The 23,828-nt window shown below is 34.8% G+C and overlaps 1 long non-coding RNA gene across 4 annotated transcripts; it reads left to right on the forward strand.

The window, feature by feature from the left end:
• Positions 1-3,384: 3,384 nt before the first annotated feature.
• Positions 3,385-8,186, forward strand: LOC129896552 (uncharacterized). Of its 4 annotated transcripts, none has more exons than XR_008767991.1 (4): positions 3,385-4,486; positions 4,577-4,920; positions 5,049-5,164; positions 8,012-8,186. It is a non-coding gene; the product is annotated as an uncharacterized LOC129896552 (long non-coding RNA). The 4 variants fall into 4 exon arrangements; XR_008767989.1 differs by having other exon boundaries at positions 4,580-4,920; XR_008767988.1 differs by having other exon boundaries at positions 3,385-4,920.
• Positions 8,187-23,828: the final 15,642 nt, after the last annotated feature.

Below are 23,828 nucleotides of genomic sequence, written 5' to 3' on the forward strand. Positions count from 1 at the left end.
ATATTAGAAGTGCATTGATACTTGTCCTTTTTCGTAATTTGACTCTCAAAAGAATTTTTTTAAAAAGATTAGCCAAACATAATATTCTTATCAAAAGCACTTTTCAAATAAATTAGTCAAACACAATTTTTTTTTTCAAAAACACTTTTCTAATAAGCCATTTAAAAAAAATTGCTTCTAAAATTAAGCATTTTTTAACAGTAATGCCAAACAGCCTCTTAGTGGATGGGCTAAGTCGCAAGTCATATTGAAATATTATATTAACTAGTGAATTTATCTGCGCTTCGCGCGGTTAATTTTTTTTATATATATGCATATATATATATATATATATATATATATATATATATATATATATATAGATGTATAATTTATTTCATAAAGAAAAATTGGATAGTAATTATATGACTCCCAACAAAGTCATAAGTTGATATTTTGGGCCCAAAAAAATTATAAACTTACGATAATAAAAATAATTCGTATAAAATATAACAAAAAAATTATGGAGAGATCATGCAATAAATAAATAACTAAATAAATTATGCAACATCATTCTTATGAACTTAATCATTACACAAATACGAGAAAAAAATACGAAATTAAGGCACAAATTTTCAAACTTTTGTCTACATTCATTCCCACAAATCGATCACCATTCAATAAAAATTATTTTATTATTCAAGTCAAACTAAAACATAAATATAAGAAGTACGTACCAAAAATATAATTACTCTAATATGATCATTTCTACACAGTCTTACAATGTCTTTATTTGTAAGACTACAACATGAATACCTAAATAATATCATGACTATCAATTATTTTAAGATATTTTTATTCTTCACGGAGGAAATGAAAGGTCAAAATAGTAAATATTTAATCTTTTAAATTTTACCGAAAAACAATAGGAATAAGTAAACTAGAACATTTTAAGACATTTAAGTGTTTACAATAAAGAATATAAACGAATGCAGGGATAGTAATTAACACATTGAATAATAATAATAATAATAATAATAATAATAATAATAATAATAATAATAATAATAATAATAATAATAATAATAATAATAATAATTAGAAAATAGAATTATAGTAAAAAATAAAATAAAAATAAGATTCTTAGGCAACGAAAAGAGTCGATTTTGTCCACTCATTTTTGTTGTTTTATCTTTTATATTTTTTACTATTATCTAAATAAATACTCGTATGTTTAATTTTGTCTCTATCCTTTATTGTAGTATTTGTTTTATATTTTATTAATTATTTTTTTCTTCTTTTTCTCTTTTCCTTCCTCCATTCTACTTACCAGTAAATTTTGATAGTACGAAAAATGCATCTTCATTAGAATTTTAATCATAAGAAAATAGATTAAAGAAGAAATATAAAATTAGTGTACAATACCTATTATTATTAATTCTTTTACTATTTTTTTAAATAAATATAAAAAAGAAAATCTTTAAATAAAACATAAATGACTCTTCGAAACCGCAAAAACTATCATAAAAAGGCCGCATTTTAATATTTAAATATATATTCATTTTTTTAATCTATCAATAGTAGTGTTTGAGCCTTGGTAGTAATTAACATATTATTGACACTACCAATAATTAATTTCCGTTTAACGAAGGTACAAACAAAATGCACATACCTTCCAAACTTAAGACATTACATTGAAAGAACACAATACGCATACCTTCATTAGGATCTCAATCATAATAGATGGAAAAAATAATAATGAATCAATGCACAAATTGTGAGCTCTTGTCAAAACTCCGCCTGACTAACTGATCAACATCTACGAGCCTTTTTCGTTGAGTCATGCTTTACTATAATAATAATATTAAGGAAAACAGGACTTCAAATATGAAATAAAAAGGATAATCTTGAGTAGGGATTTCATGAAATTAAAAAATTATAAATTTATATGGACAAAATAGAAAAATCTTTAAAGAAAACATAAATAGTTTTTTTACAATAGTGTTATTGAATCTTGGTTAGTAGTTATTATTATTACACACAAAGTTACAATAAATAATTTACATCTAAACAAAAATATAGACTTAACACACACATCTTCCTTGGGACTTTATCATAAGATAAAAAATAAGAATATAAAATAAGTGTCCACTTTTTGGAGCTCTTGGCCGACACACTCTTTGACAAATTAATCAACATTCAAAAGTTTTCTTCATCGTGTCAAGTTAAAGCATGAATTTGATAACATAATAATACTATAAAGAATAATGAAATATAAAAAATAATCTTGAGTTGGAATTTCATGAAACAAAAAACTTGAAATAATAGAATAATACTACAAAGAACAATGAAATATAAAAAATAATCTTGAGTTCGGATTTCATGAAACAAAAAACTTGTGAATTTATATTGAAAAAAATGGAGAAATAGCATAAAGTATCTTCAATTTTATAATTAAATAGTTGGGGGTTATGAATATGAAAACTTAAAAGTCGTGGAATTAATGATATTATTAAGATAGAAGTTTAATAGATAGAAGTTATGGATGTGAAACTTTAAAAATAAACAAAGAAGGAAAAACACAAATAAAGAAGATAAAAGAATTACATTTATATTATATAGAGATATAAATTTCTTGAATTGAATAAATAAATAAAAAAGTAAAAAATGAAGAAAGTGATATAAGAAAATGTTATAAATATCATTAATGATGAGATTTAGGGAAGAAAATTGTAAAAAGAGATTTAAAAAATATCTTTTATAATATATAGAGATATAAATTTCTTGAATTGAGTAAATTAAATTAAAAAAAAACAAAGAAAGAAAGAAAGAAAGAAAGAAAGGAAAAGAAGTGATATAAGGAAATGATATGAATATCAATAATGATGAAAATTAGGAAAAAAATAGAAAAAGAAGAAATTAAGAAATATTATAGGAAAAGAGAATAATAACATTAATGGTAAAAAAATTAAATATAGTTATTGATGAAGAAGGAATTAAATATGACTGTCTTAAATACTTTAGTCCTTTTTTTTGTATTTTAAAATTAGAAAAATGATTAAAAAAACTACAAAAAGATAAATAGGATTGAAGTCGTTTGAGAGGGCTACATCACCGTTTTCATATTCAACTTTATTTTATATATAGACTTGCTTGATATTATTGTATAATTAATAAATAAATATGTTGTAGCGTAAGTTAGATTTCATATGAAATCTCCAAGAACAAGTTTTGGGAAAGTTTTATGTATATTCCAAATTACCTCAACTGTATACAATCACTTGTATTTTATATAATTTTCTACGGACTAAAGTGTTCAAAAGAAAAATATGTAACTAACTCTAATTATAGCTCATCATTATTCTAGAACAATCTAAAGGAAAAGAATCTTATCTAGAGGTGTCATTTATCAAGTGTAATGTTGTACGTATTTGTTGTGGTGAGGATGATCAAATAAGTTGGGCTTTCATTTAGCTGATAGAGGATAGAGCCCATTTCAAATGTCTGCAGACCCAATTTGCTGAAAGCCCAATAAATTAAAGTTGTCCAAACATAGACTAAACGATGAGAATTGTTCCTCATTCAGTCTAAATTTTTTTTTGTTACTTTGTTTCTTCTTCTTCACCTTGTCAATGGATTCATGGTCTGCAATATCCCCCCTCAGGTGGGAGTCTGGAGATCGGACTCCTAACTTTCCTAAAATATGGCGGTGTAAAAGTCCAACCAACGTCTTAGTGAAAATATTTGCAATTTGTGAGGATGAAGGGGTGAAGTTCAATGAAATGAGACCATCAACAAGTTTTTCACGAACGAAATGGCAATCGAGTTCGATGTTCTTTGTTCTTTCGTGAAAGACTAGATTTTTTGTGATGTGGATTGATGTTTGATTATCACACTGCAATGGAATCGAAAGAGAGGGAGAAATATATATATCAGAGAATAATCTTACAAGACAAGCGATTTCAGCAACAAACCATCTCAAAGAGCAATACTCTACCTTTGCTGAAGAAAGTGAAATCACTATTTATTTTCTAGATTTTCATGAAACTGGACAGCCTCCAAGACTGATGTAAAAACCACTAACAGAGCATCTGGAGTCTGAACAAGATGCCCAATCGGTATCATAAAACCCAAGAATTTGTAAGGAAGAGAAAGAATTCATGAATAAACCAAGATTGGGATTATTTTTCAAATAGCGAAGTGTGTGATAAGCTGCCTGAAGATGTCCAAACCTAGGAGTTTGCATAAATTGGCTCAAGGTCTAGATAGTGTATGAAAGATCAAGTCGAGTATGGGTTAAATAATTCAACTAACCTAGAAGACGATGATAAATAGTGGGATTTAGAATAAGTGAACCTGATTCTACAGTGAGTTTGATCGTGGGATCCAAAGAAGTTGAGGTAGATCGTGTGCCTATTTCTTGATATTCAGAAATAAGGTCAAGGAAAAATTTGGGTTGGGTAATAAGGACCCCTACCGAATTGTATAAAATATCCATTCCAAGAAAGTAATTTGCAATTCCCAAATCCTTAATTTTGAACTCTATATCTAAGAAAACTTTCAGCTTATCAATTTCTTGTTGATTGCTTCCCGTTAGCAGGATGTCATCAACTTAGACTTTGACAAGAGTAATAAGAGACCCTAAAGATTTGAAAAAGAGGGAGAAATCATTCAATGATGAAGTATAACCTCTCATCCCTAAAGTTGTCGATAGTCGGGCATACCATTGCCTCGGTGCCTGTTTAAGTCTGTAAATTTTTTTACATAATCTGCAAATATGAGATGGAGAAGGAAAAATCATCCCAGGAGGAAAATGCATGAAGACCTCTTCATCTAAGTCACCATGGAGAAAGGTATTATTGATGTCGACTTGGAAAAATGGCCACTTTTGTTTGACAACAATACTGATAATGCAATGAATTGTTGTCATTTTTACCACAGGTGAGTAAGTCTCATTATAATCAATTCCCTTTGTATATCCCCTCCCCCATGAAAAGACATGCCTTTAAGCCTTTAATCTTTTCAAGATTCCATCGGATTTAAGTTTTACCTTGTAAATTCATTTGCAGGGTAGTGCTTTCTTTTCGGGTAGCAAAGGTACCACTTTTCAAGTGGAGTTAGATTCTAAAGCTTGGAGTTCCAGGTCCACAGCAACTTTCCAACTAGGGTGTTTAACTGCCTGAAGGTAAGATCTTGGTTCTTTGATCGTATTAATAGAATCATTGATGATATGATTGTGAGTGCAAAAAAAAGAATATGAAAAGGAATTAAGAGGAAAGTAAGCAGGATTACGAGAAATAATAGTGAAAGCACTATCACAAATGAAATCATCTAAATGTTTAGATAAGACAGTACCTCTGGTGGATCTACACAGTCTTTCAGGCTGAGGTAACACATGAATAGGAGGTGTAATTGGTGATTGAGGGCATGTAGGAGAAGGAACTGAAAGAGGAGAGGAAATAGGAGAAGAAGCTGAAATAGACTCAATATCTAAATTGGATACAGGATTAGAGGAAGTATCTTAAGGAGATTTGAAAGGTGTGGAATCATTAGGTTCTGTAAAGGGATCCTCACTAGATTGAAAAATTCCCGGGAATAATTTGGATAAGGATTCTAATTTGGTGAAAGGGAAGATAGATTCAATGAACTTGACATTTTTGCTTACCTGAACTTGTCTAGTTTGAAGACTCAAAATCTTATACCCTTTCTTCCCAAACGGATAACCTAATAATAGTCTTGGAAAATATCTAGGAGAAAGCTTTTCCCTATAAGCAGAGAGAGTAGACACAAAACATAGACAACCAAAAGGTTTGAGATGTGAATAAGTAGGCCTTTTGTTGAATAATTTTTCATGAGGATTAATGTTTCCTAAAACCTTAGAAGGAAAAATATTAATCAAGTGAGTGGCAGTCAATAGAGCTTCTCCCCAGTACTTAAAAGGTAGATGTGATTGATACAAGAAAGCTCTACAGACTTTAAAAAGATGCTTATGCTTTCTTTCAGCTACCCCATTTTGTTGTGGGGTAGACACATATGTGGTTTGATGAATAATACCTTGTAAGAGAAGAACATCTGATGGAAAACCTCCTGAGCCTAGTTCATAAGCATTATCTGACCTGATTACCTTTACTTTTCTCTCAAATTGTCTTTCAACATTGGCAAGAAAGGATTGTAAAATAGGAAATACTTTGGACTTGGTCGAGAGTAAAAAAGTCCAGGTAGTTCTAGAATAGTCATCCACAATGGTTAGAAAGTATTTTTCTCCTCTGAAAGTTTGATTTCTATAAGGCCCCCAAGTGTCTATATGTATAAGATCTAAACAATGTGTGGAAGAGATTTGACTACGTGAAAAAGGTAATTTATTTTGTCTTGCCATTAGGCAAATGTCACAAGGAGAATCATGTGTGTAAGAATGAGGAATTTCCTTAATATATTTCATAGAATTGTTAGGTAGATGCCCCAATCTGTAATGCCAAAGTTTCTAAGAACTAAAATTTTTACAAGAAATATTCTTTGCATTCATTGAAGCATCAATACAAATTTGAGGAACCTCCACTGAATTAATACACAAAGATCTTACTCTAGACTCTACATATTTGGACTGTACATGACTCTTAGGGAAAAACAAAGAAGATTGAAAAGTAGAAGACTCATTAGACGTGATAGGAAAGAAACTAGAAAGTGATGTGTTAGCCTTTAGCACATAGAGACCTGCAGTAGCTTCACTAAAAATCTGTTTCTTATTGCATGTAAGGTCCTGAAGAAAGCAACCACATTTTGTAAAAAGAACATTGAGATTATTCTGGAGACAAAATTGGCTGATTGAAAACAAATTGTGCTTAAAACAAGGAACATAAAGATCATAATGAAGTTGAAGATCGGGAGTAAGAAAAACTATACCAAAATAATCAATAATGACTTTGTATGAATTAGGAAGAGTAACATAGACAGATGTAGGAAGGTACTTAATATCATGCAATAATGATTTATCATAACTCATATGTTGTGAAGCCCATGAATCTATGATCCAGGGATTAGAGGTTAGAGTAAAAAAATGTGAAGTGAAAGCATGAAAAGAAGATGCAATACCAGCCATGTTAGCAGAATGATTCTCAGAACTTGATGCTGTGGATTTTCCATTATGAAGTGAATCAGTTCCTCACATTGACTCTTCATAAACCCTTATGAATAATATCAGATATGCTGTTTTTCGTCATAGGTTTTTCTGGATGCTCCATCATTTTGGTTGCCTCTTAGTTCCTATCAACCCATTTTCTATTGTACAAATTGCATTTATTTTTGCATTGTAATTTAGTTTCTTTGATTTATTTGTGAACTTAAAATCAGCAGGATATTCAATAAGTCTATAACTGTTTCCTCTAACATGGTTAGTTTTCTTACAATAAATACAATAGAGGTTGTTTATCTGTCACATACTTTGAAAATTTCCTCCTTTTATTTGTGTATTTCCTCTGAGTTGAATGTTTCCCCTCTCTTCAGGCCACCTTTCAATATTAAAAACTGATGAGTCTAGAAACACCATATTTCCAGATTTTACTTCTCTTTGAGATTCCTTATGCAAAATAATGGAATAATAGAGGTTGTTTATCTGTCACATACTTTGAAAATTTCCTCCTTTTATTTGTGTATTTCCTCTGAGTTGAATGTTTCCCCTCTCTTCAGGCCACCTTCCAACATTAAAAACTGATGAGTCTAGAAACACCATATTTCCATATTTTACTTCTCTTTGAGATTCCTTATGCAAAATAATGGAATAAACATGATTTATGAATAGTAGGGGTTTCATCATTAAAATGTTCCCTCTACATCCTAAGTACATCTCATTGAGACCCATTAAAAAGTGCATTAACTTCATATCTTCATTCATATTATTGTTGTGTGTTTTAGAACCACACTTACAATCACAACCACATGTCATGAAGGTATTTAAGACCTTCATCTGATCCCACAATTTCTTTAGCTTGTCAAAATAACTAGCTACATCATTAGTACCTTGTGTCATGTTGTTTAGGTCTCTTTGCAGCTGGAAAAGCTTTGCACCATCAAGCTGTCCATATCTTTCTTGAAGTTCATTCCATTACTTTGAAGTAGTGAGACAGTATATCACACTTTCAGAAATTTCCTTATTTAGTGAATTCAACATCCAAGTAGTGACCATGTCATTGCATTTTCTCTAGTGATCAAAAAGAGGTGTGTTTTCTTTTGGTATTTCTTCTTTGTCATTAATAAAATATAACTTGTTCTTACCTAATAGTTAAAACTCCCCTTTTTCAGTTACCATAACTAGATCCATCAAATATGATGTTGATGAGGTTATTTCCAGGTGAATCTGAGGGAGTCAAGTAGAACAGATGAGATAAGTCAACTACATCAAATGCTTTTCCAACAGCTGAAGGTTTTGAGTAGTCACAATTTGCTATTGTGAAGAAAGAATGGAAGTGAAAATAGTGACCGAAAAAAGAAAAAGGTGGAGTGTGATTAGAAGAAAAAACTTTCTTAGAAAAGCTTTGATACCATGTTAGTTTTCATGTAAAATCTTCAAGAACAGGTTTTGAAATTTTTTTCGGTATATTCTAAATTATCTCAACTGTGTACAATCGCTTGTATTTTATATGATCTTCTACGGCCTAAATGCTCAAAAGAAAACTAACTATCTAACTCTAATTACAACTCATCATTACTTTAGAATAATCTAAAGGAAAATAATCTTATCTACGGGTGTCATTTATCAAGTGTAATGCTGTACATATTTGTTGTGGTGAGGATGATCAAATAAGTTGGGCTTCCATTCAGCTGATAGAGAATAGAGCCCATTTTGAATGTCTACAAACCCAATTTGTTGAAAGTCCAATAAACTAAAGTTATCCTAACATCGACTAAACAATGAGATTTGTTCCTTATTCAGTCCAAAATTTGTTGTCACTTTCTTTGTTGCTCTTCACCTTGTCAATGGATTCATGGTTTGCAATATAATTATAGGCATAATTAGCTAGATTTAACTATCATTAAGTTGTATAAATGTATTTTCTATTCTGATGTGTACTACTCGATAAATATAATTGTAATAATTACAATATTTCATGTTCCTTTGTGGTATCAGAAGTCTAGGTCTGTTCTTACTCGATTTTTTCCTTTCGACCCTACTTTCGCGCCCTGCGTCTTCTTGGTTATTTTAGCATTTCTTCTATTCATGTGTTCCTTTACTCTTACTTATGATGGACTCCAACTCTTCTTACTCATTTGACTTGGTGATGACCAAACTTACCAGTAAGAACTTTGTTGCCTTAGAGTTCTATTTTTGGGTCTTTATTCAAGGTAAAGTTCTCTTTGGATGGTGAGTTTTGTTTCACTGGACATCGCTGAAAGGTTATGGATACAATAGCAGAGATGTGGTCATACATACATCATCTCCATTGTCAATGCAGCCTGGCAGGGACTTTTTAAATTGGAACAGAATCTGGCCACCTATGAGCAGGCTAAATATTGTGTTGAAAAATACTATATATGTTGGGTTCATGGCATTGTGGTTGGAACAAGATCATGGCATGTCGTCCACCATCTCTGCCATGACTTTGAAGAAAATCTATGGTGATCATCAATAATCTTGGGTAGTTTGATTTCTCATGATGCTGTGGCCCTAATTTGATCATATTTTATCGAATATCTTGAATCGCAAGGCTCTACCGATAGAGATATGGTAGTTGCTTCCATGTTGTAGAAAGAAACTCTACTCTCCTCCTCTATGTGTTATCCATTATCGCACTAACTACTTCCCTTATTGCTGAATCATCTAATCCATGCTCTAGTTCATCTGGTAAGTCATTCCATTTATATGGATATCAAGGGTTTGGCCATATTACGACTCAATGTCCTAAAAAGATATATGGTTCTGTAGCATCGTGCAACTATTGGCATGTATGGAGTTATGTCTTAATTGATTATCTAATTCGGCCACCTCAATAATTCCAGCTCGCCAGCATGACTTGGATGCTGATGTTGTTTAGCCTACCACTACTATCTCCCCTTTATTTGATATGACCTGTATGACGGAGATCATGGAGAAAGTAATAGCCCATATCTTTTCCATGTCGGTACAAGGTAAATGTACTTTATCTATACCTTCTACATCTTGACATATAAATAATGGTGATAGTAATCATGTGACAGGTGATGCTTCATAATTAACGAGTATATATCCATTACCTTCTCTTAGTGAGGTTGTTACTTCTAATGGTCATATATTTCCTACATCTAGTTCAAGCTCGGTTGCTTCTCTTTTGAATATTCTCTTTGTTACGAATTGATGACTAATCTTGTTTTAGTTGGCTAGATGGTAGAGCAAAATTCTGGTTGTATTGTTCAGAGTGTAATGACAGGGCATATTAATGCAAGGGGTGTAAAGTGGAATGCCTATTTTTCCTCAAATTAGGTCATCATAAGAAGTTTACATGTCTTTTTTCGTCATTAATGGAAAAAGTCTCTCCTCAAATAAACTAGTTGCTCCGTAGAATAGTCGGTTGGGCCATCCTCATTCTCACCATTTGGTTGCCATGATAAAAGCTTTTCCATTCCTAGATACACAGGCTACATGTGATGTTTCTAATTTGGTGTGTGAGAGTTGTTCCTCTTTCAAAAGTCACAAATTATCTTTTTCTACTAGTAGAACTAGGTATGCTGCTCCTTTTGATTAAATTCTTAGTGATGTACCTTTTCATGTGCTATCAAGACTTGATTCTAAATATTTTCTGTTGATTGTGGATCATGCTTCACATTATACATGGGTTTTCCTTTATCAAATCTCAGTGCATACAACTTCAGATTTATGCTATGCACTAAACTAAGAAGCCATTAGAGAATGAGAAGAAGCTTTGAGAAGATATTTTGGAATGAATTGATCTGATTCATTCAATTGAGGTGTGTCCTATTTATACATCAATCACAACTCTAACTAACTAAATAAGAAGAGGTGAAATGTCATCTGGACCAGTTAAATTAGTGCTAACTAATCAAATCAACTAACTAACAATATCAACCAACTAATCTAACACGTGCTTTCTAACTGTTCTATCAATACTCCCCCTCAAGCTGGAGGGTCGAGAGTGTTAAACACTTCAAGTTTCCAAGTAAGTGTAGATGTTAAATGCTGGTAAGTCCCTTGGTCAACAAATCAGCTTGTTGCTCCTTTGTATTGAAATAGACAACCTTGATAGTCCCTTCCTTGATTTTGTCTCGAATAAAATGACAATCAATTTCAATATTCTTGGTTCTCTCATGAAAGATGGGGTTCTCAGCAATTTGGATTGCAGACTTGCTATCACAATAAACAATAATTTGTGTGTCAATGGGCAAATTCAACTCCTGAAATAACCTCTTCAACCAAGTTAGTTCTGCCACAATTATTGCAAGGTTTCTATACTCTGCTTCTACAGAGCTTCAAGATATAGTTTGTTGCTTCTTAGACTTCTAAGAATTGACAGAATCCCCAAACTTGACTGCAAAACTAGTAACTGATCTCCTAGTATTTGGGAAAGTAGCCCAATCAGAGTCACACCAACAAGTAAGTTGTTGAGTATGCCCAGACTATAAGAAGACACCTTGTCCTGGTGAATATTTTTAGGTACCTGACAGTTCTTAATGCAGCCTCCCAATGAGTTCTTTTTGGCATCTGCATAAATTAACTTAACGTCTACACTGAGAAGCTAATATCAATTCTTGTTATGGTCACATAGAGTAGCTTCCCAATTAACTTTTGATATGCATGGACATCACTCAACAGTTCATATCCTGTGGTTTTGGTGACTTTCATCATACTCTAGTGTTATGAGCTTTTGATTAAATTCTAAAGGAGTGATAGCTGGTTTGGAACCACTTAGTCCTATTTCAGAGATAAGTTTCAACACATACTTCCTTTGATTTAATAGCACACCCTTTGTAGATCTCAGAATTTCAATTCCAATAAAGTACTTCAGTTCCCCCAGGTCTTTCATCTTGAATTTATGATTTAGGACTTGTTTAGCCTTCTCAATTAAGGAAATGCTACTTCCAGTAATCAGCAGATCATCAACATACACTAACACAATAACAATGTCATCCTGTTCCTTCATAGTGAATAGTGAGTAGTCATGATTGCTTTGTGAAAAACATGCATCCACTAAGGCATTTGTTAACTTGATATTCCACTGTCTTGACTCTTTCTTCAAGCCATACAGTGACTTCAACAACTTACATACTTGTCATGACCCAACCTCATAGGCTGCGACGGGTGTCCAAGCTGGACACTCGTATATACCCCTGTCGCATGGTTATGTATTGGCATAACCTGTACCCTAAGGGGTCATTACTTATCACACCTATTATTTAGGCAATATAGAGCATAAGCCGACGAGACTACTATAGCATGTGGGGTCGTCCCATAATATACATGCATATGAGCTAACAAGGCTGCCACGACAACATGAACGTCCTAAACATAAATCATACAAACACGAATGAGAACACGTATAAACACAATCCACTTCCATGTGTACAGACCTCTAAGAGTATTAATAACAACATATGGTGGGACAGGGCCTTCGCTGTACCTCTGAATATACAAATATATACATAGAAGGTCTAGTACCCAAAATCTTGGCTCCAATTCAATGGAGCTTCCCCAAACTTGGTGAGTGGAACCCTAAGTTGGCGGATCCCCAAAATATGCGTTCGTACCTGCGGGCATGAAATGCAGCCCCCCAAGGAAAGAGGGGTTAGTACGATACTTGTACTGAGTATATAAAGCATAACATAGCATAAACGAGCTTTCAACTGAAATAGGGATGCAGACAATAAATGTAACAGTTAACGAATCACTATACCTGTACTGTGTGAAATGAGGGCGTGTATATTTTCCTCACATACCATACCCGACCCGCTGTAGGACTTAGGATTACAAATGTATCACTATGTTTTCATATGAATGTCTATATATTATAACCGGCCCTTAAGTGAGGGACTTGGTAAACCTGTCATTTCATCGTGTATCATGCCCGACCCTTCATGGGATACGGTGAATAATCATTTCATCATATATCATGCTCGGCCCTTCATGGGATGCGGTGAATAAGAATTTCATCATTGATCATGCCCGGACCTTCATGGGACGCAGTGAATAAGCATTTCATCATTTATCATGCCCAGCCCTTCATGGGACGCGGTGAATAAGCATTTTATCATTTATCATGCCTGGCCCTTCATGGGACATGGTGAATAAGCATTTCATCATTTATCATGCCCAGCCCTTCATGGGACACGGTGAGCAGCATGCGCGAGTGGAGTAGTAAATAACCATATGCAAATTAATTCATCATTTAAGGCTCAACGAAACGGTCAAATGAACTGTCACTTGGAAACTAGGGTAGGAATCATCTCCAGTACCCTCTAGATGCCATTAGGGACTATGTAAACTAGAGCCTTAACTTCATAGTCATACGTTACTATAGTATGAACCAGCTTATAGAAGTTAGAGTATTGGCTCTCTCAGAGCCTTTTAAATAGAGGAGCTTTTTTGTACCAATTACTATTCAATCGTATAAAAGACTTGAGGGATAAGAGCTTAACTCCTTTAAGAGTCTTAACAGCTACAAGTGAACCAGAAACATGTATCAAGGAAGTGCCCAACAACTTATGGAACCAAGGACATTTGTTATTTTAAGGTCCTTAGGAATAAGAGCTTATATCTCCACTTACTATTCAACACATAAAAGACTTGAGAGTAGTGGCTCGACCGCCTTTAGAGTTTTAGCATTCAGATGTGGAGAAAAGTCATGAGTCGTGCTCACAGCTTATAAATAGAGTTACCCCAAGTTTCATATATACATCGTTCGTAACCTATATATAGGATATGCCAAAATGAAAAGCGATGGGCTTTACATACATTTGAAACATGCCAAACCAAGGGAGAGATAGGCCTTACATACTTACTACTTCCCTTCATATAGAAGACTTGAGAGGCAATATCTCACTTATTGTAAAAGTTCTAACATTAGGAAATAGGTCAGAGGAATGAATCATTATCGAAGATTTATGAATGGAATTATCCTCAGATAACATATTACATTCCACTTATAGCAAAGACATGCCAAAAGAAAGAAAGCGATAAGCTTTACATACCTCGTATCAATTGCTTTTAACCTGACTTGTCTCGTCGTCCTCCGAACCTATTTAAAACAAGGTAATACTAATATAAATAATCTTTAAATTTCCATCTTCTAAATCCACAACCAAGCACCCATAGGAATCAATCCCTTATTCGCATTTCTCGACTAGTCTCAACTAGCCTATTAGTTAGTTAAGAAGTTAACGGAATTCGGGCAGCATCTCCTCTATAACTCGCCCTACCCAAACTTCCAATTAATCTCCAAAACTTAGCATACATGTTAACCACAACAACTAATAGAAAATACACACATACACCACTTCAATATTACACAAAAAAAGTCCCAAACAATTCGCCCAAAATCACGATACCAAAATAAGGTTTTTAATCGTTAATCCGTAAAATCACTAACCACGCGGAACAAAGGGTTTGGTGGCTGCAACCAGCAGCAACCACACCTATTTTAACCCATGTTCCATACCTGCAACACACAATTAAACCACCCCCAACCTGCAGCACCATAACAATAACACACTACTCGACTTCAACTTAACTATAATGACTCCAATTTAGATTGTTTCTAACGTCAAACATCTCTAAGAAATTTTTATACTTCCAGCCACATAAAAAATGTGTAATAAACTCCATAACCACACCATAAACTCCAAATTGAAAGAAAGGACCTTACCTTACCCGAAATTGGCCAAAACTTGCCAAAACCCGCCTCGGAAGTTCCTTATTTACGGCTGAAACATCGTGGCTATTTTCTATCCATTCATTGACAGTGTGGAGAGATGGCGATGTCGTGAATCCGGATGATATGATGGGTCAATCATTTGCTTCATTGGTTCCAACAATGGCAGTTGCGGAATCTGCTATTGGGTTAGCTATTTTCGTTATTATTGGTGCTGGTCCAAATCATAACTTTATATTATTAACACCTTCATATCATTTCCAAACCCTTACCAAAATGTGGGAGAATATAACCAAGCCATACCTTACTAAAAATTATCTCGGAAGTTCTCTTAACATGCTGAAAATTAATGGACTGTTTGTATCTCTTCCTTGCTACCCCAAAATGAGATTTTACGTTATTAAACACTTCTATATAACCATAGAATATCTTAAATAATTAATTCACAGAGTGAAAATAGAGGCCTTACCTTGCACTAGATACTGTCGTAGCTACGCTCCCATGTCTCTCTAGTTTTTCTCCAACTTTTCCAAGGTAAAAGACTAAGGAAATAACTCCTTAATTATCAACATATGTATATATATACTTCCTTAGGGTGGGACACATGGCATCCCCCTAGGGCACCATCTCATCCATGCATCCAACCCAAAGCCACCACGTGGCAGCATGGGACCCACCTCAAGTAGGTGTGTCACCTACTTGGTCCAAGTAGGTGCATCACCTGCTTTCTTCCAAGTAGGTGCATTACCTAATTGCTTCCGAGTAGGTGCTACGCCTCCTTTCGCTTCTTCCTTGGGTTCGCAACCTCGTCTTACTTTAAGAACCTATGGATTATCCTTGCTACGCAAGCTCGACGTGTACTCAAGTAGCTTACTATGTAAAATGTCCCAAGTAATAGCTTTCACAAGTAAGTCGAGTCCTACGACTCACTACTTGACCTCTAACTTCTTTTGGATTCTTATAACCCTATTTCCACTCTTCTTTATTATGGAGTATCTCCTTCTCCTTTCCTTATGATTATTTGATAGCGTTATAGATTATCCAACTCACATGACGACTTCTAAGAAACTTAAGAGCCTTCCCAGAAACTTAAGAAGCTTAAGAAGCATTCCAAGGTACAAAAGTACGGGGTGTAACAATACTCTTGTCTCCCGTTGACTTGTAAAACCTTCTGGCATTTCCATGTATATAAGTTCCTCAAGATCACCTTGAAGGAAGGCATTATATATGTTACACCCCGTACTTTTGTACCTTGGAACGCTTCTTAAGTTTCTGGAAAGGCTCTTAAGTTTCTTAGATGTCGTCATGTGAGTCGGATAATCTATAATGCTATCAAATAATCCTAAGGAAAGGAGAAGGAGATACTCCATAATAGAGAAGATTGGAAATAGGGTTATAAGAATCCGAAAGAAGTTGGAGGTCAAGTAGTGAGTCGTAGGACTTGACTTACTTGTGAAAGCTATTACTTGAGACCTTTTACATACTAAGCTACTTAAGTACACGTCGAGCTTAAGTAGCAATTTATACATAGACTCATGAAGTAAGATGAGATTACAAACCCACAAAAGAGGCGGAAGGAGGTGTATCACCTACTTGGAATAAAGTAGGTAATGCACCCACTTGGACTAAGTAGGTGATGCACCTACTTGGACCTAGTAGGTTACTTACCTGCTTGTGGTGGACCCCATGCTGCCATATGGTAGCATGTGAGTGGGCGCATGGATAAGTGGCGCCCTAGGAGATGCCACATGTACCCTCTTAAGGAAACATATATATACATGTGATGACTATTAAGTCATTTTCATCTAAAAATCAGCAACAAAGAAGAGAAACAAACCGTGAGAAAGGGGATAAGGAAGCCACTGATTTTGCCAATTTGAGATAAGCCTATGACTTTCATTCCGTGAATTAATTATGTAAGGTATTCCATGGCTACATGAAGGTGTTTAACAGAATAAAATTACTATTTGGGTCAGCGAAGAAGGGACGCAAACAGCCCATCAATTTTCAGCATGGTAAGAGAACTTCTAAGTCAAGTTTTAGCGAGTTCTAGCAAGGTATGACTTGGTTCTCTTCTCCGACATTTTGGTAAGGGTTTGGACATGTTATGAAGGTATAAATATGGATTTAAAACATGAAAATATACATGTTATGACTAAAGAGCGATGCAAGTCATGTAGGGGTTGGTTTGACGCGATTTTAACGGGTTAAAGTTTAGCTAGAGTCATTGTTATTGTGGTGTTGTGTTGGACATTGTTTTGTAGTATTGCTGGGATGGAACATGAATAAAACTGACTGTATATTCTGCTGGTTTCATCCACATGACACCCCGGTTCGTGTGGTTAAAGCTGTTACGAAATTGAGATTAAAAACCCTATTTTGGTATTGTAGTTTTAAGAGAGTTGTTTGGAGTTTGTTTTGTGTAATGTTGAAGTGGTTTGATTGTATATATGCTGATTATTGTTGTTTTTTGATGGATGATAAGGTTTGGAGGTTAAAATGGAAGTTTGGATAGGTCAAGTTATATGGGAGATGCTGTCCGACTTCCACTAACTTCGGAACTAGTAATGAACTAGTCTAAGGGAATGGATAAGGGATTGGTTCCTATGGGTAATTGGTGGTAGAATTACAAGATGGAAAGTTGAAGGTCACTAACCTTAGAATTACTTTCATGTTAAATAGGTTCGAGAGACGATGAGGTGAACGTGTTAAGAGTAATCCGTAAGAGGTATGTAAAGCTAATGTTTTCTTCTTTTGGCATGTTTTTGGCATAAGTATGTAAAGCTTATTCTTTATTTTGGCATGGTCGTTATGAAATAAATATATGAATTTTTTATAATTCCAAGGAAGTTCCTAATCCTTGAGCCACTAGGATAGCCAATTTCTTGATTTCCAAAGGATATTTTATTACGCTTTGATACGAGTATATAGTTTCAGAAATTCCATTTTGATGTAATCCATAGTGACTTTCAAAAGGTACTTGACATGACTCTTTTCTTGATTTTGAACGATAGCTTATTTTAATTATTCCATTGAGCCTCATAATATATTTTGAAATATGGAAATGATTTCAGAAAGACTATTTTGACATATACCATCGTGACATCTGAAAGACATGCACTATGATTATCGCTCAATTTCTCTTATATAACTTGGTATCGTAGTTATTCTATCGAGTCTGTGGAAATGTTTTGTATTTTATATTGCATTTAGTTTCTCACTACTCCACTCATGGATGCCTCAATGCTTCTTTTAATGAGCTCGGGCCAGGATTTGTTATCATGTATACTTCTTCGCATTGTTCATCGTGCCCTGACATGAGGGGGAATGTACAACTTGTACATGGGATTTATGAAGTTATGATGTGCCCTGTACACATATGATATGATATGACTATCTATTATGATATGATATGTTATGGAGATATTCCCTACTCTGGAGTTATGATGTGCTGTGGTGCTAGTCACAGGGCAGCGACCACGATTTTTTCACCGAGTCCCATAATGGGCCTAGATATGGTATATGTTTTCTACATATATTATATGTGGTTATGAAAAGCATTTCGATATTCTAGATATTTTGCTCATTTTTGCACCTTCTACTCTGGTAATGGCTTTACTTATTATAGTCCATGCTTTACATACTCAGTATATTGTCCGTACTGACCCCTTTTTTCTGGGAGGGGGGGCTGCATTATATGCCCGTAGGTATAGATACTTGATTTTCTAATCCACTCGCTTAGGAAATTCACCCTATTGGTTGGCAGTACTCCTTTGTCTAGAGCCCTATTTTGGTACTAACTTTTCTTTTGTACATTTATACATGTTGGTTAAGGGTACAACGGGGCCCTGTAGTGTCATATGACTAGGCTATTATTCCGTAGAGGTATTTAGACTTGTGATGTGGGTTATGTATATAAGTTTTGGGCTTTGTGTTTTGTGATAGCCTTAACGGCTCTCTTGTGCTATATTTATTCTCATGCGCTCTCTAAGGACCCCTTTTTGACTCCTACTTTTTTCTATTCTGCTAATATGCTAAGTGGGGCTAAGGGTACATATGGGTGCCCAACTCGCACACCAGTCACGGCCTACGGAGTTGGATCATGACAAAAGTGGTATCCAAGCAGTTTGTCCTTGGAGTGTCTACAGACCGTATCTAGTAGTGTATTGTTTATCGGTGTGTTGTACACCACATCTATAAACAGGAGGCTAAAGGACATTTAGATGTTACCTTTCTTTCATATCTGATGTTACACCCCATATTTTTATACCTTGGAATGCTTCTTATGTTTTTGGAAAGGCTCTTAAGTTTCTTAGAAGTCATCATGTGAGTCAGATAATCTATAACGCTATAAAATAATCTTAAGGAAAGGATAAGGAGATACTTCATAAGAGAGAAGATTGAAAATAGGGTTATAAGAATCTAGAAGAAGTTGGAGGTCAAGTAGTGAATCGTAGAACTTGACTTACTTGTGAAAGCTATTACTTGAGACATTTTACATACTAAGCTAATTGAGTACATGTCGAGCTTAAGTAGCAAGGAATACATAGGCTCTTGAAGTGAGATGATATTACGAACCCATGGGAGAGGCGAAAGGAGGCGTAGCACCTACTTGGAAGCAAGTAGGTGATGCACCTACTTGGACCAAGTAGGTGACTCACCTGCTTGGGGTGGACCCCACGCTGCCATATGGCAGCATGTTAGTGGGCGCATGGATGAGGTGGAACCCTAGGGGGATGTCATGTGTCACCCCTATGGGATGCCACGTGTCCCCTCTTAAGGACACATTTATATACATGTTGTGATGACTATTAAGTCATTTTCATCCAAAATTCAACAACAAAGAAGAGAAAAAAATGTGAGAAAGGAGAGAAGGCAGCCACAGATTTGGCTAATTTGAGGTAAGCGTCCGACTTTCATTCCGTGAATTAATTATTTAAGGTATCCCACAGTTACATGACGGTGTTTAATAGAGTAAAATTACTATTTGGGGCAGAGAAGAAGGGACGCGAACAGCCCATCAATTTTCAGCATGTTAAGAGAATTTTTGAGGCAAGTTTTAGCGAGTTCTAGCAAGGTATGGATTGTCTCTCTTATCCCACATTTTGGTAAGGGTTTGGACATATTATTAAGGTATAAATATGGATTGTAAAAATGAAAATATACATGTTACAACTAAAGAGCGTTGCAGGTCATGTAGGGGCTGGTTTAACGCAATTTTAATGAGTTAAAGTTTAGCTAGAGTCGTTGTTATTGTGGTGTTATTTTGGACATTGTTTTGCAGTATTGAAGGGATGGAACATGACTAAAAATGACTGTATATTCTTCTGGTTGCATCCACATGACACCCCGGTTCGTGTGGTTAAAGCTTTTACAAAATTGAGATTAAAAACCCTATTTTGGTATCGTAGTTTTAAGAGAGTTGTTTGGAGTTTGTGTTGTGTAATGTTGAAGTGGTTTACTTGTATATATTATGATGATTGTTGTTTTTGGATGGATTATAAGGTTTGGATATTAAAAAGGAAGTTTGGATAGGGCAAGTTATAGGGGAGATGCTGCCTAACTTCCGCTAACTTCGAAACTAGTAATGAACTAGTCTAAGGGAATGGATAAGGGATTGGTTCCTATGGGTAATTGGTGGTAGAATTAAAAGATGGAAAGTCGAATGTCACTAACCTTAGAATTACTTTCATGTTAAATAGGTTCAATAGACGATGAGGCGAACGTGTTAAGAGTAATCCGTAAGAGGTATGTAAAACTAATGTTTCCTTCTTTTGGCATGTTTTTGGCATAAGTATGTAAAGCTTATTCTTTCTTTTGGCATGGTAATTATGTAACAAATATATGAATTTTTTATGATTCCAAGGAAGTTTCTAATCCTGGAGCCACTAGGATGGCCAATTTCTTGATTTCCAAAGGATATTTTATTACACTTTGATACGAGTATATAGTTTCAGAAATTCCATTTTGATGTAATCCATTGTGACTTTCAACAGGTACTTGATATGACTCTTGTCTTAATTTTGAATGATAGCTTATTTTAATTATTCTATTGAGTCTCATAATATATTATGAAATATGGAAACGATTTCAGAAAGACTATTTTGACATAGACCATCATGACATCTAAAAGACATACACTATGATTATCGCTCAATTTCTCTTATATGACTTGGCATCAGAGTTATGCTATCGAGTCTCTGGAAATATTTTATATTTTATATTGCATTTAGTTTCTCACTACTCCACTCATGGATGCCTCAATCCTTCTTTTACTGAGTGCAGGCCAGGATTTGTTATCATGCATACACTTTTGCATTGTTTATCATGCCCCAACGTGAGGGGGAAGGTACAACATGTACATGGGATTTGTGGAGTTATGATGTGCCCTGTACACATATGATATGATATGATCTGATATGATCATCTGATATGATATATCTGTTATGGAGATATTCTCTACTCTGGAGTTATGATGTGCTATGGCGCCAGTGACAGAGCGTGACCATGATTTTTTCACCGAGTCCCATAATGGGCCCGAATATGGCATATGTTTTCTACATATATTATCTTTGGTTATGAAAAGCATGTTGGTATTCTAGATAGTTTGCTCTTTTTTGCACTTTCTACTCTGGTAATGGCTTTACTTATTACAATCCATGCTTTATATACTCGGTATATTATCCGTACTGACCCTTTCTTTTTTAGGGGGGAGAGGCTGGATTATAAGCCCACAGGTATAGACGCTCGGTTTACTGATCTGCTCGCTTAGGACATTCACCCTATTGGTTGGCAGTACTCCTTTGTCCATAGCCCTATTTCGGTACTAACATTTCTATTGTACATTTGTACATATTGGTTAAGGGTACGATGGGGCCCTATCCCATCAATTGACTAGACTATCATTCTATAGAGTTCTGTAGACTTATGATGTGGGTTATGTATATATATTTTGGGCTTTGTGTTCCGTGATGGTCTTAACGATCCTCTTATGCTATATTTGTTCTCATGCACTCTCTAGCGACCCCTTTTTGACTCCTACTTTTGTCTATTCTGCTAACACACTTAGTGGGGATAAGGGTACGTATAGGTGCCCAACTCGGGCACCAGTCACGGCCTACAGAGTTGGGTCGTAACAATATACATCCATTTGAAACAAGTTCTACCCTCTAGAAGTAGCCAGAGCTATGACAGATCTCACTGTGACCGTTTTGGCTACAGGGGAAAAAGTATAATGGTAGTCTAGGCCTTCTTTCTGGCTATAGCCCTTGGCTACAAGCCTTGCCTTAAACCTTTCAACCTTATCACTAGACTTGTACTTTTGTAGACCCATTTGGATCGCACAGTATTCTTTCTTGCTGGTAATGGTACTACTTCCCAAGTATTGTTTTCCTTCATGGCCTGTACTTTCTGTTTCATAGCTTCTATCCATCTTGGATCCTTAGCAGCCTCATTGAATCTTTGTGGCTCCACCAGTTTTGAGAATTTAGTCAAATAACATTGATACTTAGGAGATGTCCTCTCATATGAAACATATTGTGCAGTAGGATAGAGAATAGTGCTCCCTTTCTTCTAGACAACATAATCCTTTATCCATATAGGTTCTTTCACCTGTCTATGAGACTTTCTAGTTCATGGTACTGATGGTGTAGCCTCCTCGTCTGGTTGTGCCCTTGATGAAATAATTAGCTCTGTATGCTTAATATTATGTGTATTATCAGCCATAAAGTCTTGAGGAGCTCTATTGGCAGCATCTTATGTATTATTAGCCACAAGATCTTGGGAAGAGACATCATTTTGATAAGGATTTAGATAATTCATCTTCATAGGGAGCATCTTCAAGGACTACATCACCATGATCATTTGAGACATTCAGTAACTGAGACATCTACACAGAATCTTGCTCTATATGCATGTGATGATTCTCCAGGGTTCCTTTAGGTGTCTTCTTCCTGAAAGGAAATATTGTCTCTCTAAAGTGCACATCCCTGCTAACAAATAAAAGATTAGTGGTAAGATCTAATAATAAGTATTCTTTTTGTGTCTCTGAGTATCCCATTAGTACTGCTTCTTTGACCCTTTCTGCAAATTTGTCATGCTTAACCAAATTTGTAGCATAATACAAACAGCCAAACACTCTCACATGGTCAGTGTGATTCCTCTTCTTATATAAAATCTCATAGGGAGTGTGACCTTGTAATACATTTGATAAAAGTATATTAATGAGGTAAACTTCAACCTTCACATATAAGCCCCAATACCTAATGGGAATGTCTGCCTGAAATCTTAAAGACCTTGTTGTGTCCATAATGTGCATGTGCTTCCTTTCAACTTTTTCATTTTGATGTGCTGTGTGAACATAATTACTTTGGTGCATAATACCATGTTGACTCAATAGGTCATTATATTGAGTGTTGAAGAATTCAGTTCTATTAACTGATCTGAGGACTAATGGATCCAGCAAATTAATTTCTTACCACAGACAAAAATAATTTTAATGCTACAATGACTTTAGATTTTAACTGCAATAAGTACACCCAAGTAAATCTTATATAATCATCAAAAATTGTTATAAAATAGGATTTTTTATCAAGTGTTACAGTTTTATAAGGTCCCTATAGATCCAAATGTACAAGTTGGAAAGGAAAATCACCTCTTGACTACTAGTTGGAAACTTCAATCTAGTTTGTTTAGCCTTTGGGCATATAGAACAACTCTCATGCACATAACTACTACATTTGCCTTTTACTATATGTAATTCTTTCATGACTGACATGGAAGGATGTCCTAGTCCCATATGCTACAGGTTGTACTTCCCAGAGATGTCACTTACCGCTACTGGGGCTATCTTTATTCCTGCAGAACACTAATTTATTTGTCCTTGCCTTATTTGTTTATTTCCTCCTCTTTACTTGAAAATGTATAGTCCACATTGTTCCTTACCAATCTCCCTCACCTTACCACTGAATAGATCCTGAAACATATATAAATCAGGGAAGA

The sequence above is a fragment of the Solanum dulcamara genome, chromosome 7 (genome assembly GCF_947179165.1).
Source record: "Solanum dulcamara chromosome 7, daSolDulc1.2, whole genome shotgun sequence".
NCBI lineage: Eukaryota > Viridiplantae > Streptophyta > Magnoliopsida > Solanales > Solanaceae > Solanum > Solanum dulcamara.